General features: G+C 44.8%; 1 protein-coding gene across 1 annotated transcript in view; it reads left to right on the top strand.

The window, feature by feature from the left end:
* The first annotated feature begins 8,533 nt into the window (after nucleotides 1-8,533).
* The window catches only part of LOC138664193 (uncharacterized), a 72,100-nt gene continuing 65,279 nt past the window's right edge, over nucleotides 8,534-15,354 (top strand). Inside the window, exon 1 of the mRNA XM_069750676.1 lies at nucleotides 8,534-8,657. The gene's annotated coding sequence lies outside the window, so the exon portion shown is untranslated. The remainder of the gene's footprint in view (nucleotides 8,658-15,354) is intronic.

Below are 15,354 nucleotides of genomic sequence, written 5' to 3' on the forward strand. Positions count from 1 at the left end.
AAGTGCAGCCACTGAGGGAATGAATGGATCAGTGATTGAGTTGTACATGCCACTCCAGTCTAATGGGGATAAAAAGTTCCACCTGCCGATTGGGTCCAAGTAGTCAGACCCCACCAATCAGTATGTTATCACTTATCCTGTGGAGAGGTGATTACTTTTTTTCTTACCCCTGTAAGTGCATTTCTGCCGCTGTGTACAAACTACTTAATCTCTAATGGAAATAAAGAAATACAGCCACACCATGACCGGACCACATAGTGACTGAATAATATCACATACAAGGAACAAATACGCCACACTATGATCAGAACATATAGTGACCGAATAATATGACATATTACCAACATATAGGGATGAAATAATACCACATGTAAGAAGAAATACCGCCACGCCATGACAGACCACAAATTAACACCACATAGTGACCGAATACTACAATACTGATCATGAATACAAATCACAATACTAACACTGTTATTACCACCTGTGACATTATACACAGGAGCTCCGTATATAGTGTCAGTGTACAGGTAATACAGTGATCACCAGTGACATTATACACAGGAGCTCTGTATATAGTGTCAGTGTACAGGTAATACAGTGGCCACCAGTGATAATATACACAGGAGCTCTGCATATAGTGTCAGTGTACAGATAATATAGTGATCACCAGTGACATTATACACAGGAGCTATGTATATGCAGCGCCCCAGAGTCCTGGTCGTTGCAGTAATGTCGTTCTTCCACCAGGGGGAGCGATGTTACGTCTGATGGCACCAAAGGAGTTCACCCTGCCAGGTATGACAGCCACACACACACTTCACACGCCGGCCACCAGGGGGAGCTAAGGGTTCTATCTATTAGGCCACTCCTCACACTTGGGTAAAACTGGGGGTTTGGTTAGGAAGTGAGGTCAGTTGGAGGAGAAAGGAGTTCTGACTGTAGGGAGAAGGAGATAGTCAGAGGAGGAGAGGAGAGGAGCAGACTGGGCTCGGCCCAGGAAGGAAAGAAGGACATGGAGCTGCGCCTGCACCTGATTGCAGCAGCCTCCAAGGAAAGGACAAGAAAGGAAGTGTGCCGTAGTGAGTGAGCACTGAAGTCGTAGCAACAGGAGTATAACACCAGTGGGAGACCAGCTAGAAGCAGGCTGCCTCCCACTGTGCGCAGATCCAGTAGCCGGAACACCGAGGGAGTAATAGATTCTATGCTTTACTTCAGAGACCGGCAGGACAGTCATCTTCAAGTTGGCTGCCCGACCCAAGAACCTAAGCAGACAAGGTGGCAACACAGAGGAGGGGTGACGCTAGGGTCCCTATAAAATAGCCTCAGGCCACCACCATCATACGGGTTGGTCCTATCCATCTGGGGGACCGAGAGAAGAGTAACAAGAGTGAAGACCCTATGAGGGCTAATGCACATAGGGACCTACTACGTTACTGTGCACAAGGGGAAGGCTACTGATTTTCACCTGGATAAGGGGACTCTGGAATTGCCATCAGACCGGCCAGACTCTGCCTACCCTGTCATCCGGCACTCTGGACTGTGGATGCTGAAGCCTTCAGTAAAGGTAAAGAGACTGCACCCATTGTGTCCTTGTTATTCACCACGCCTTGCACCACCCACCATCACCATCTACACTTCTGGGAAGCCCTGGGGATATACTTCACCTGTGGGAAGGTATACCATACCATCTAGCTGCCATTCCATCACCCCAGCAGACCCCTAAGCAGCGTCGGTCACTCTGACTGAATACCGCAGGTGGCGTCACGAACACTACCGTTATCTACAAACATATTCCACCTTTTAATTGGGTGCCCCTCATAGGGCCACGGTCCGGGCCGGGCCACCGTGACATCCCAGCCGACGGAACTGAAGGCCCCAGTATCGAGTACCCCATTGCCCTTACGTGGTCGCTATCCATATATAGTGCCAGTGTACAGGTGACCACCAGTGACATTATACACAGGAGCTCTGTATATAGTGTCAGTGTACAGGTAATACAGTGATCACCAGTGACATTATACACAGGAGCTCTGTATATAGTGTCAGTGTACAGGTAATACAGTGATCACCGGTGACATACACAGGAGCTTTGTATATAGTGTATAGTGTACAGGTAATACAATGATCACTGGTGACATTATACACAGGAACTCTGTACACAGTATATAGTGTATATTGTGCGTGTACATGTAATACACTGACTCACCAGTGATGTCTGTAGTTGAAGTCTTTCATCTTCGCCTTTCTTCTTCAACCAGCACAGACTGCCATCACTTCTTCCAGCCAGGACTTGTCTCTCCAAACAATAACACAATCATCAATAGCTGATCGCTTCCAGAGCACATTCCCCACTTTTTTCTGACTTCTACACCACGTCAGATGAAGAAAAAAAGTGACGTAGTGCTGCCCTGCACAGTAACAGGACCCACATTTGTCTCCCTCCATGGAAAACAGTTTCCTGAAAAGTTTAAAGTGCCTATGCAGCATCAATAATAAAAACATACAATGTTAAAAATAATAACAAAAATAAAAAAACATTATATTCTCACCTTCTGGCGCCTTTCCTGCTCCTTGCGACTCTCCGGTCCCAAGAATGCATTGCGGCAATGACCGGAGATGAGGGAGCGGTCTTGCAAGACCGCTACATCATGATGTGTTATTGCCGCAAGCATTCTAGGGACCGGAGCGTCGCGAGGAGCATCGCTAAACGCCTGGGTTGGATCCGTGGGCCGACGGAAGGTGAGTATATAACTATTTTTTATTTTAATTCTTTTTTTAACAGGGATATGGTGCCCACATACTGCGTGGGCTGTGTTATATACTGCGTGGCCTGTGTTATATACTATGTCTCTGTGCTATATACTACGTGGCCTGTGCTATATACTACGTGGCCTGTGCTATATACTACATGGCTGTGCAATATACTGAGTGGCTGGGCAATATACTACGTGGCTGTGTTATATACTACGTGGGCTGTGTTATATACTACGTGGCTGTGCAATATACTGCGTGGCTGGGCAATATACCATGTGGCTGTGTTATATACTACATGGACTGTGTTTTATCCTGCATGGCCTTCGTTATATACTACATGGCTGTGTTATATAATATGTCTCTGTGCTATATACTACGTAGCCTGTACTATTTACTACGTGGCTGTGTAATATACTGCGTGGCTGGGCAATATACTATGTGGCTGTGTTATATACTACGTGGGCTGTGTTATATACTACGTGAGCTGTTATATACTACGTGGGCTGTGTTATATACTGCGTGGGCTGTGCTATATACTACGTGGCCTTTGCTATACACTACTATACATATTTTAGAATACCCGATGAGTTAGAATCGGGCCACAATCTAGTACTGTATATATATAATATCTAATCTATATATATAATTGCCTAAGGGTTTTTCCGTCTGTCTGTCTGTCTTTCTGTCTGTCTGTCTGTCCTGGAAATCCTGCGTCTCTGATTGGTCGAGGCCGCCAGGCCTCGACCAATCAGCAACGGGCACAGCGACGATGATGTCATAAAGGACGTAGACATCTCACGTTTCTGATTCAGCGACGGGCACAGTATCGACGTAGATGTCATAATGGTTGCCATGGCGACGATGTCATAAAGGTTGCCTCGACCAATCAGCGACGGGCACAGTCTGCCGTGAATTCTGGAATCATTGTCCATATACTACGGGGACATGCATATTCTAGAATATACCTGGCGGCCTCGACCAATCAGCAACGGGCACAGCGACGATGATGTCATAAAGGACGTAGACATCTCACGTTTCTGATTCAGCGACGGGCACAGTATCGACGTAGATGTCATAATGGTTGCCATGGCGACGATGATGTCATAAAGGTTGCCTCAACCAATCAGCGACGGGCACAGTCTGCCGCGAATTCTGGAATCATCATTGTCCATATACTACGGGGACATGCATATTCTAGAATACCCGATGCGTTAGAATCGGGCCACAATCTAGTCTATATATATAATTGTCTAAGGGTTTTTCCGTCTGTCTGTCTTTCTGTCTGTCTGTCTGTCTGTCCTGGAAATCCCGCCTCTCTGATTGGTCGAGGCCGCCTGGCCTCGACCAATCAGCGACGGGCACAGCGAAGATGATGTCATAAAGGACGTAGACATCCCGCGTCTGATTGGTCGAGGCCTTCAGGCCTCGACCAATCAGCAATGGGCACAGCGACGATGATGTCATAAAGGACGTAGAAATCCCACGTTTCTGATTCAGCGATGGGCACAGTATCGACGTAGATGTCATAATGGTTGCCATGGCGACGATGATGTCATAAAGGTTGCCTCGACCAATCAGCGACGGGCACAGTCTGCCGCGAATTCTGGAATCATCATTGTCCATATACTACGGGGACATGCATATTCTAGAATACCCGATGCGTTAGAATCGGGCCGCAATCTAGTATAATATATAATATAATACATACTGTAATTGATACCATTTTAGAGCCCCCCCTTATTGGATATTCCTGTTTCTTTATTTTTTGTCCTGTATATTTTATGATTTCTAATAAAAACTTGTATTTTTATATTATGGTTCGCTTCTTTGGACTACTGGTTTAGTACGTCCACTTGTGTTAGTGCATTGTGTGAAGGGCCATATTTGTTGGTACCTGTAGGGACTTTTGTTGATATTACCCCATATATATATATCCATCCTGGCACCCCCATATATCCATCCTGGCCCCCCATGTATCCATCCTGGACCCCCAAATATATGAATCCAGGTCACTTGTCCTGCCCCACCCCACCATAAATCCATCCTGGCCCCCCATATATATATGCATCCTGGCTCTACCATATGTATCCTTCTTGGTCACATGTCTTGCCACCTCATATATCCATCCTGGCCCCCTATGTGTCTCCATCCTGGTCCTCCCATGTGTCTCCATCCTGGTTTCCCCCATGTGTCTCCATCCTGGTTTCCCCCATGTGTCTCCATCCTGGTCCCCCCTCCTCCATGTATCTCGATCCTTGTCCCCCTGATCATGTGTCCCCACCCTGGCCCCCCTTCCCATGTGTCCCCATCCTGGTCCCCCCTCCCCATGTGTATCCATCCTGGTCCCCACTCCCCATGTGTCTCCATCCTCGTCCCCCCTAATCATGTGTCTCCATCCTGGTCCCCCTCTCATCATGTGTCTCCATCCTGGTCCCTCCCTCATCATGTGTCTCCATCCTGGTCCCCCCTCCCCATGTGTCTCCATCCTGGTCCCCCCTCCATGTGTCTCCATCCTGGTCCCTCCCTCATCATGTGTCTCCACCCTGGTCCCTGCTCCCCATGTGTCTCCATCCTGGTTTCCCCCTCCCCATGTGTCTCCATCCTGGTCCCCCCTCATGTGTCGCCATCCTTGCCCTTGGAGATAGAAATGCATGCACGCATCCTTGCACATACTCTGCCTGCGCTTTTAAAGGGCCCGTGCCCCTAAAAACTGCAGACACTTTTTTTCTCCTTTCCTTCTCCTCCTCCCCTGCCCCCAGAGATAAGGGCCCATCGGGGATTTCCCCGATACCCCGCCAGGCCAGTCCGACCCTGCCCCCATTACTAACCTAGCAGTAAAGATAAACACACAGAAAAAATACTTTATTTGAATAAAGACTACCCCACACTCCCCCGTTTACCCATTAATTAATTAAAAATAATTCCGGTTCCTACAGTAATCCAATAATGAAATGTCCCATGATGCCCATGGAATCCTATGGAGTCTTGTTCTGAGAAAGTTCTCAGAATGAGATTTCATAGTCCACTCCCTTTCAGTGGCAGGCATGGAAATTCTAATGCTTGTGCCTGCCGCTGACCGTGAGTAACCATATGGAGTCTCCTTCTGAGAACATTCTGAGAGTTATTTTACCTACCATACAATCCAGACTTTAGCAGGTTTGCACAGCAGATAGGCATTCCCTTCCCCCAACCAGACTAACAAACACCCCCCTTCCCTAGCAGTAAGGGAAGGGGCCTGAAGCCACTTTCAAACAACAACAAATACAGAAAATCACATTGTATGATTTTAACATAATGAATTTGCATGTTATTGCCAGAAATATGTATTTGATATAATAGAAAAAGACAACTCAATATTTGGTACAGAAACCTTTGTTAACAATTACAGAGGTCAGACGTTTCCTGTAGCTCTTGACCAAGTTTGCACACACTGCAGCAGGGATTTTGGCCGACTCCTTCATACAGATCTTCTCCAGACCTTTCAGGTTTCGGGGCTGTCGCTAGGCAACATTAAGTTTCGCTCACTCCAAAGATTTTCTATTGGGTTCAGGTCTTGAGACTGGCTAGGCCATTTCTGAAACTTGAAGTGCTTCTTATGGAGCCACTTCTTAGTTACCTAGACCATGTATTTTGGGTCCTTTTTAATGCTGGAAGACGCAGCCATGACCCATCTTCAATGCTTTTACTAAGGGAAGGAGGTTGTTGGCCAAAATCTTGCGATCCATGACCCCACTCATCCTTCCTTCAATTCAGGGCAGTCATCCTGTCCCCTTTGCAGAAAAGCACCCCCAAAGTATGATGTTTCTCCCATTATGCTTCACAGTTGGGACGGTGTATTTGGGTTGCACTCATTCTTCGTCTTCCTCCAAACACGGCAAGAGGAGTCGATACCAAAAAGTTCTATTTTGGTCTCATCTGACCACATGACCTTCTCCCATGCTGCGTCTCGATCATCTTGATGGTTAATGGTGAACTTCAAAAAGGCCTGGACCTGTGTTGGCGTGAGCAGGGGGACCTTGTGTGCCCTGCAGGATTTTAATCCTTGACGGCATAGTGTTTTACTAATGGTAATGTTTGAGACTGTGGTCCCAGCTCTCTTCAGGTCATTGACCAAGTCCTTCCATGTAGCTCTGAGCTGATTCCTGATCTTTCTAAGAATCATCCTTACCCTGTGAGGAAGATTAACAGTCATCTTGTGTTGCTTCCATTTTCTAATAATTGAGCCAACACTTGTTACCTTCTCAACAAGCTGCTTGCCTATTGTCCTGTAGCCCATCCCATCCTTGGGCAGGTATTCAATTTTGTCCCTTTTGTTCTTAGACAGCTCTTTGTTTTTGTCCAAGGTAAATTGGTTTGAGGTGTGACTGATTGAGCTTGTGGACAGGCATTTTTTATACAGGTAACGAGTTCAAACAAATGCAATTAATACAGGTAATGAGTGGAGAGTAGGAAGCTTCTTAAAGAAAAGCTAATAGGTCTGTGAGAGCCAGAATTCGTGCTGGTTGGTAGGTGATCAAATACTTATTTCAATCAATAAAATGCAATTTAATTATTTAAAAAATCATACTATGTGATATTCTGTTTCTTTATTTTTATATTCTGCCTCTCACAGATGAAGTGTACCTACGATAAAAATCACAGACCTCTCCATTCTTTGTAGGTGAGAATACTTGCAAACTCGGCAGTGTATCAAATACGTATTTTCCCACTGTATGTATCATTAACCATAACTAGGGCAGGCAAATGCCTAGGGCCCCCACCCATAAAGGGGGTCCCCTGCATCCCCTTTATGAAGTGCACACAGGGAGCACAGCATTATTTACAGTGAATATTGTTGTAAATCCTCTGTAGTCCCTGCGTGAGTCTCTGTCCCTGTGTCCCAGTAGTGTCTGGTTAAAATTTGAGAGTGAGGGGGAGGGGCCGTCTTGCAGCAAAGTTTAGACACCAGGTCGGGGGATGGGCAGGAAGATGCCTGCAGCCCTGTTTGTGTTCCCTCCTCCTCCTCATCCTGGCTGCCCCTAAATCACTTTCCTGGGATCTGAGCAAGTGAAGCAGCAGGACCTGGTAAGTATACATATATATGTATATCTGTGTGTGTACATCTGCAGTACACACTGTGTGTGTTGGTATATGTGTATATATTATGTGTTTGTAAGTCTAAAAATATTATTATTATTATTTATTTATATAGCACCATTGATTCCATGGTGCTGTACATGAGAAGGGGTTACATACAAATTACAGATATCACTTACAGTAAACAAACTAACAATAACAGACTGATACAGAGGGGCGAGGACCCTGCCCTTGCGGGTTTATATATTATATGTATGTGCACTGTATGTTGTATGTGTGCACATAGGCAGTATATTGTGTAAATATAAGTATAAACTGAATTTGTGTTTCTGTGTGTATATACTTATATATGTATTTGTAAACTCCACCCCCTCCCCCTGGACTGCAGAATGGGCAGCGGACGCGTCGAAAACTGCATCCGCTGCCCACGTCGTGCAAAAAATTCACAACGTCCATTGGTACGTCGGCCCGACGCATTGCGACGGACCCGTACCGACGGAAGTGTGAAAGAGGCCTAAGCACAGTTTATGTCTCATGTCTGACACAGACACTGACCAGAAGACACTTTTTAAAAAAAAAATCTGTTGCTTTTTTTTTTCCTTATTCAAATGAATGGAAATCATAAATACAAGTGAGAACGCTGCAAAAAAAAAAAAAGTTGAATTTTACCTTCCAACACACTTTTTTTTATGCAGAACAATCCGCAGCAAAAACGGCACATATGAACATACACTGGAGCATTGGCACCGAAGCCAGAGTGGATTTAGCAGGGTTTGGGGGCATATAGGACCGCTTTTATCGCTTTTTATTCTGCCATTTGTGAGGTAGGATGTAAAACAAGACAGCAATTCTGCTAATGTTTTCTATAATGTGACTGTATGGCCCCCTTCACTCTACTGTGTTTCCGTTACGTGTAGTGTCCGCACGTGTAACATTTTTTCACGGATGCCACAAGCACCGTTTTAACCTATGGTGCCGCACACATGTCGGTGTTTTCCCGGCAGCACAGATTGCAAGGGCCAATACAAGTCTATGGATCTGTGTAAACATGACATCAGTGTGCCGTCCGTGTGCCATCCGTGTGCCGTCCATATCCTGTACATGTTTAATATTGAAAGCATATGAGAAGCTTTGTATTTTCATTTCCAGTATCCATACCAGAAAAATGGATGGCACACTGATTCAAAACACCAATGACACCGGTACCGGTTTAACATGTATGTGTTTACTGCGAACGTGTGAAGGGGGCCTAAACAGTGCTGTTGGACTATTTCAGGATTGGGGGCCCCAATTTAAATTTTGCTCAGGGCCCCAAATTGTCTAAAACCGGCCCTGACCATAACACACTATGACTCGCAACTTCCACATTGAACCTGTCAGGGAGAAAGTTTATGTGACATAGCCTTAATCACCACACATTTTAGTCACCAAACCACCAGTACTTTCAAAGGTTTAAGTAAGTTCAGCTCTTTTAACTTTTAGAGCCTCCTGTAGGATCTGCCGATCATGACAGTAAAGCCAGCTCAGAGCGTCTTTAGGGGAATCAAAGGCAAAAGTGGAACCCAGAACAATCACTTGCAGCTTCGATGGATAAATCATGGAATATTGCAGCCCAAGTGTCCTCATACTTCTTCTATTGTCTATGTACATGGATCTTCTGTGTTGGACTTCCACAGAAAAGTCTGGAAAAATAGATACTACCTCCCTCCAAGTGATATGTCCTGTTTCTCCTGTGCCTAGTCCTTTATAATGTAGGATATTAATCAGGATAGGCCCAAGAGGTCTACCCACTGGGCCAGGTCTCATGGGAACCCTGTGGCCCCTTCAACTGCAAACAGAAGTGTGAGGACTTCTTTGCTGAAGGTATTTAGCAACCACTTTTCAAAAAAGCCATCTTTGTCTCTCCCTTCCACCTTTTCAGGGGCCCCTACTAGCCTGATATTGTTACTCCTTTGGCGATTTTTCAAATCATCAGTCTTGGCCAGTATAGCATCAACTACTTGCTTGTGACTCCACAGCATATGTACGCTCCAGCTTTTTTTGCGCATCATTTTGGATTATCAGAATGGTCTCCTGAATATAGCCTACCTGGCCTATTAGCATGAACAGTGTAGAGTTACCTTTATTAACAGTGTCCAAAACATCGATTAAAGATGGGGATTCACCTAAGGACACCAAGGGTGCTTTCTGTGTGCTTGGAAGTCAGCGCTACATTATTGTGCACCTGGGAGTTTGATGCTGTGTCATGAGGGACATCCTCCTACTCTGCCTCCAACTCTTCCTTTCCCTTCTCCTCTTCCTCCTCCTTCTCCTCTAGAATTAATGCAGCAAATCTAGACCCTTTTGGGGACATTATGCTGTTCCCCTGAGTGCCGGTCACTGACTTCAGCTTCTGTAGGCTGTGGGTGAATGCTCTATGAGCGTATTGCTCCAGTCTGGATGCACTTCTTCTACATTTCTCTGCCTCTGAACACAGGATGCGTGGTTGCCATCTTGGATGTCTGATGGTGCCGCTCCATCCTCCCTGATCTTTCTGCTTCATGTCATCTTCACCGCCACATTTTGAAAAAGAACCTCCAGCCTCCAGGGCCCATCAGCCATTGAGTAGAAGTCTTTTCTCCCCAAAATTGCAGCTCAGGATGTGCCCTGTGGGATGAGTACAGCCAGATCTCTCTGGAGACACGTCCTCACCACATGAACAGTAGGCCGTGACCCATCTTTTCCCATTTTTAACCATTCAGTCTTTTTTATTTTAGGACTGATGGGTGTTCTGTATGATACTTTGAATTAAGTGGGATGGGACATGGTTTGACCACGACCACCGTCAGTTACAGATCAGACGATTATGATTACACTGATCATCTCCATCCCTTGTGTCATATCCTCTCTTTCTCTGCCTCTAACGCAACACTAAGATATTTCTCTCTCTGTTCATATACCCTGTGGCACTTTAATAGCAATATTTATTCCCATCAGTTGCTATGGTATGTAAACCCATGCACCATATGGTGCCCATAGTCTCTTCTTAGAAGTAATTATCCTGAGAAAGTGTACAGTACGTCATTTAAGCAAGCAGTAACAGAAAGTTACAGGCAAGCATAGAAAAACATGTTGCAGACGAGTATAGACAGATATACTGTATAATAATTGCATTCCATGATGCATTTATTGTTTTTGTCTAATAACTAACCCTCATGGCTTTCACAACATCTCGCCCCAAAGTACAATTAGCCACTGTGGTTTCCTGCACCTTGAACAGAAAAGTTTCATTACGCTGTGCGACTTCATATTTGGAGCTCGAGCTGAAAAACAGAGAACATATTTATAGAAAATGAAGGCCAAGACAATTTTCTATACATCTAACACAGATTTATTGAATATGTAATTTTTACTCCATTGATAAAACAAAAATACTTCAACCATTGCCAAATATTGATTCTATTGAATGCCCATCCCAGGCAATAAACAGATTGTTGAATAAACCACTGGTGGCTTGAGGCAGTAGAGGAGTTGGTGGGTAAACTGAAGTTGTTCCTGGGATCTACCGTAACTAGGAAATTTCCCAGTTTATCACCCATTGCAAATGACTCTGCACCTTTTGGAGCTGTAATATTTGTCTTATTGGATAGCAACTCGCAAAAAATTGATAAAAGAGTACAAGTTCTGTAACAATGTACATTTCTAAGTAATACCTCCGTCTGATTAGGAGCATTGAGGTGAGAAGCAGAAGAAAGGGGGTTCATTTCATTCTTCGTTATGGAGCCCACTCATATTTATGTGCACTCCTGTTGTGGACATACAATGGTAGGTTGGATAGTAACCACTACAAGAAGACTCCTCTTTCTGTACGAAGATGCCTTGATGGATAAGAATGCTCTCAGATAGTGGAGATGAAAGTAATAAAGGAAGGAGGGACGTAAATGGATAACAAGGAAGGGCAAGTAAGGGGCAACAATGAGGACCGACCTCAATAGTGCCATTATTGGTGGCCACAAAAGTTTCTGGTTAAAGAGCGAACCATTTTTTACTTAATGTGAATTTGTTTGTAACTACACAGGTGACCTTGTTTGGAGAGTAAAGGTGTCGTGTCTCACCTGGAGAGATGCATATTCAAAGCCTTTGGGTCAAAAGAGCAGGATTACCCAGCGATTTAACAAAGCTGTTTTTTTTTTCAAAATCCAAAAAACTTAGGTTCAGAATGCCACCTACCTGAATACTCATGTGGTGCCCTGCAGGCAGAGCCAGCCTGATAAAACAATATCACAGGAGCACACCAGGTAGGTCATGGAAACCCAAGTCAAAAAGAGCAGAGGGAGCCAACCAAGACACAAAGAGGACACCGCTTCAAAATGTACCATGTTTACACAATCCAAATTCCCAAAAAGTAGTGATGCTGTGTAAAATGTAACGAAAGCAAGAATGTAATTATTTAGAAAACTGAATCATGACTGTTTTCAATGCAGCGCCACCTAAGTACCTGTAGATCACAAGAATCTATTATTTGACCACTGGCCTTGTCCATTGTGTACATGAATTTCTCTAGAATCCAATGTTTTGATGATATTATGTACTGTAGATGGTGGGACAATCATAGTCTTTTTCATTTTACATTGAGAAACATTTTTCTGAAATTGTTACTCAATTTTTTAACACAAGTTGTTCATCTTCATAAAACTCTGACCATCTCTGCTTTTGAGAGACTCTGCCTCTAGCATGCTCTTCTCGAAAATAGTAATGTGACTTAGGGTACCGTCTCACAGTGGCACTTTGGTCGCTACGAAGGCACGATCCGTGACGTTCCAGCGATGTACTTACAATCTCGCTGTGTCTGACACGCTACTGCGATCCGGGACCCTGCTGAGAATCGTACGTTGTAGCAGATCGTTTGAAACTTTCTTTCGTCGTCAAGTGTCCCGCTGTGGCGGCATGATCGCATCGTGTAACAAAGGTGTGCACGATTTTGTATACGATGTAATGGGTCCCGTACGACTTCAACATCGCAAATACGTCATGAAATTGTAAGCTCCAGCGCCGTGCATTGCGAAGTGTGACCGCAGTCTACGACGCTGGAGCGATAATAGAGCGACGCTGGAGCGTCACAGATCGTGCCGTCGTAGCGACCAAAGTGCCACTGTGAGACGGTACCCTTACTTGAAAATTGACCCTCCAGCTGTTTGCCATTAGTACCATTTACTTTTCCAGCCTTTTGTTAACCCTGTACCAACTGTTTTGAGATGGGTTGGTGCCATTCATTTCTAAATGAGTTAATCAGGAGAGACAGGCAGAAATTCAGCAGCAACAGGGAGAAGGGACTTTGACCAACTGTCAATCAAGCTCAATGGGCAGAAATTCAGTGGCATCTGGGAGGAAGTGCACTAAGGAGATTTCAATCAAACCTTGTAGGGTGGAGATTCAGCAGCAACAGTAGTGAGGAGGGACACTTTGGAGTTGTCAGTCAAGCTAGATGGTTGGACATTCATCAGCAGGGTGGAGGGATAGTGACAAACATATCAATGAGGCTAAGGGGGTGTAGATTGAGTTTAATCTTTCATAACTAATGATAAAGCCAATCTTACTTGCAGTTTCAGAGTAAGAAGTCCAGCTCATCAGGACTTGAATACTGTGTATTTCACAATGCATTTTGTAGTGTGAAATGCAGGGGCAGATTCACTTTAATATCATGAAATGAATAATTTATATTTGTATGGCTTGGGCTGGTAAAAATATGCTTGAGAAGATGCCAGTATATTGCATTCCTAATGGATTCTTGTGTGGAAAATGTGACACAAGCTACGATTCGGTCTTGTCTTTTAGACAATCCGCCTCTCACCTGGCAAAAGAAGAAGGTAGACAGGTCTGGTTGGCATCCTTAAAGGGAACCTGTCAGCAGGATTGTGCACAGTAGCCTACAGACAGTGTGGGATCGGAGACATTATATTGATTAAAATGATACCTTGGTTGATGAAATCTGTCATGTGGTTGTTCTTTAATTTTTATTTTCAGTTTGTAGTTAATCAGAATGAGTTAATGAGATTCTGGTGCCCTAAGGCGGGGTTGGTGTACGTGGTGCTCTGATTATATATTCATAATGCAGACTGCTGACTGGTCACTGCTTCCTTACTGACCTGCCCCCTAGTTTGCATAATGAATACCTAACATACTGAAGAAAGAGACAAAAAACCCTTCTGCAGGCAGGTGCCGGCCGTGGCCCATGCTCTGCAGGATAATCGCATGTTGAAATTCGAAAATGGTGCCCGCTGCTGCTGTCAGTGTCTATAACTGTGATCTGATAGCTGCTACTGCACATGTGCCGGCGGCACCATCTTACTGGAGAAGAAAAAACAATCCTCAAAGATGGCACCGCCCACGCCTGCACAGTAGCAGCTCTCATATCACAGCTATAGACACCCAGAGCTGCTACTGCCCATGCGCAGGCGGCGCCATCCTACTGGAGAAGAAAAAATATATTCCTCCTCCAAGTTGGCGTTGCCAGCACCTGCGCAGCAGCAGCTCTTGGTGTCTAGCTGTGATCCGAGAGGTGCTACTGCCCAGGGGCCGGTGGCACCATCTTGGAGGAGGAATTTTTTTTCTTCTCCAGAAAGATGGCGCCACCGGCGCATGCTCAGTAGCAGCTATCGGATCACAGCTATAGACAGCGATAGCAGCTACTGCGCAGGTGCGGTGGTTCCAGAAGTGGAACAATTAGTGGAAAAGTATATTTGAAACATGTGCACCACTTCTGCATTTATCACCCACTCCTGGTTTTGGCTTACAAATACTGATGTAAAATACTGACCAAATACTGATAGTGGACGGCAGCCTTATTGCCACACTTAATATGTGATTATACTGCAGAGCAGGGGCCACGGCTGGCACCTGTCTGCAGAAGCTTTTTTTGTCCCTTTCTTCAGTATGTTAGGTATTCATTATGCAATCTAGGGGGCCGGTCAGTGAGGGATCAGTGACCTGTCAGCAGTCTGCATTATAAATATCTAGTCAGAGCACCAGGTACACAAACCCGCCTTAGGGCATGAGAATCTCATTAACTACAAACTAAAAATAAAGATTAAAGAACAACCACATGGCGGATTTCATCAACCAAGGTATCATTTTATTCAGTATAACGGCGCCGACCTGACACTGTGTGTAGGTTGCTGCGCACAATCCTGCTGACAGGTTCCCTTTAACGCCACTCAAGGGTCTGACCCAAGAGATGTTATCAGGATAATAGATCTGTCCGAATTTCACATCTCTGGTTATTCTGATTAGTAAGAAGTTTCTTCATTTTATCCCTTCTCATCAGAGCTGAGCAAATTTATTTGGGTGAAACTGAATTCTGGAATTTTACAAAAATATTATTCATCAGACTATGGATTTTTTTGTAATCAGCATCATAGAGAGGCAGCAAAAGGTTAAAAAACGAATATTCAACTCACCGCTCTCTTTTTTTGGCCACGTCCGCTGCTCTCCGTTTGGTCCTCCGTGCATCTTCTTTCACTGTTGCACATAACATTTCTGTCT

The sequence above is a fragment of the Ranitomeya imitator genome, chromosome 2 (genome assembly GCF_032444005.1).
Source record: "Ranitomeya imitator isolate aRanImi1 chromosome 2, aRanImi1.pri, whole genome shotgun sequence".
Classification (NCBI taxonomy): Eukaryota; Metazoa; Chordata; class Amphibia; order Anura; family Dendrobatidae; genus Ranitomeya; species Ranitomeya imitator.